The sequence below is a fragment of the Mus pahari genome, chromosome 23, assembly GCF_900095145.1.
Source record: "Mus pahari chromosome 23, PAHARI_EIJ_v1.1, whole genome shotgun sequence".
Lineage (NCBI taxonomy): Eukaryota > Metazoa > Chordata > Mammalia > Rodentia > Muridae > Mus > Mus pahari.
Window position 1 is genome coordinate 33,050,340 of NC_034612.1, and position 1,620 is coordinate 33,051,959.

Consider the following 1,620-nt stretch of genomic DNA (forward strand, 5'->3'; position numbering starts at 1 on the left):
CAGGTGGATTTCTGAGTTCGAGGCCAGCCTGGTCTACAAAGTGAGTTCCAGGACAGCCTGGGCTACACAGAGAAACCCTGTCTCGGAAAAAAAAAAAAAGTGAGTGAGAAGACAGAGAGAGAGAGAGAGAGAGAGAGAGAGAGAGAGAGAGAGAGAGAGAGAGAGTCTCACTGAGCCATAACCATTGATTTAGGATTTAGCTAGGTTGACTGGCCAGCACGTTCTCAGGATCTACTTGTCTCAGTCCTCCAGTGCTGGGTCACAGGCTCACACAGACACACTTGGCTTTTTACACGAGAGCCACTCAATCCTTCCTGTTTGCATCTATCTCCTCAGCATCTGTGTGTGCACACTGGAGACAGGATCTTTCTCTGTAGCCCAGGCTAGCCACAAACTCATGGTCCTGATGCTTCAGTCGGCTGAGGCCTGGAATTACACCACACCTGGGTGTTTTTAAGCAGTATACACACTGGGGCTGGAAAAACGTCTCAACTGTGAAAAGCGTTTGTTGCTCTTTCAGGGCACCTAGTTCAGTTCCCACCACCCACTTGGCAGCTCATGACCACTCATAGTAACACCGGTTCTAAGAGGCCCAGTGCCCTCTTCTGCCTCCCTTACATACCAGGTTGGCCCATGTGTGCAGTAGGGGATCTTTGTGAGTTTGAGGCCAGCCTGGTCTACAAAGTGAGTTCTAGGACAGCCAGGGCTACACACACACACACACACCCTGTCTTGAAAAAAAAACCCAGATATTAAACAATAAATCTAGACATATGTTAAAGTCATTTTAAAGATAAAACAAAAAAATACAAGCAGGCAGGGATCCCCAGAACCCACATAGATGCCAGGTGGGCGTGATGGCGGATTTATAATGCCAGCACGCAGAAGGTGAGACAACAGGTCCCCAGAGCGAGCTGGCTAGCTAGCCTAACCCGGTCGGTGAGCTCCAGACTCAGCAGAGAGACCCTGCTCAGCAAATAGAGAGTAATTACACAGGACATGCAGTGTCCACCTTTGACCTACACACACTGGGAAGGCAGAGACCAGCGGACCTCTGGGACTTAGACTCACTGGCCGGCTAGACAACTCTATTTTGGAAAGTTCCATACCTGACAGATGACACTGTGGTCTTCCTCTGACCTCTGAGTGCACACATGCACACTCACACAGATCCTCTGACCTCTGCGTACACACGTGCACACTCACACAGATCCTCTGACCTCTGCGTGCACACGTGCACACTCACACAGATCCTCTGACCTCTGCATGCACACGTGCACACTCACACAGAAAGAGCAAAGTCAAGGGCCTGGGGAGCAACTCAGTCGGAGGCATGTTTGGGTGTGACACCACACACCTGGGGTTCAAGGCTCGCCTCAGCTACATAGTGCATTTAAGGCCAATTCACGACACTAAATCCTTTTCTGTCTCAAAAAAGGAGTCAGGCATGGCCCCACATGTCTGTAGTTCTACATGTCTGTAATTCTACATGTCTGTAGTTCTACATGTCTGTAATTCTACATGTCTGTAATTCTAGCGATTTCAGCAGCCTCATCAAGAGGTTAGAAAGTTCAAGGCTAACCTGGGCTACTCTGAGAGACCCTGTTTCCAAAAGTAGCC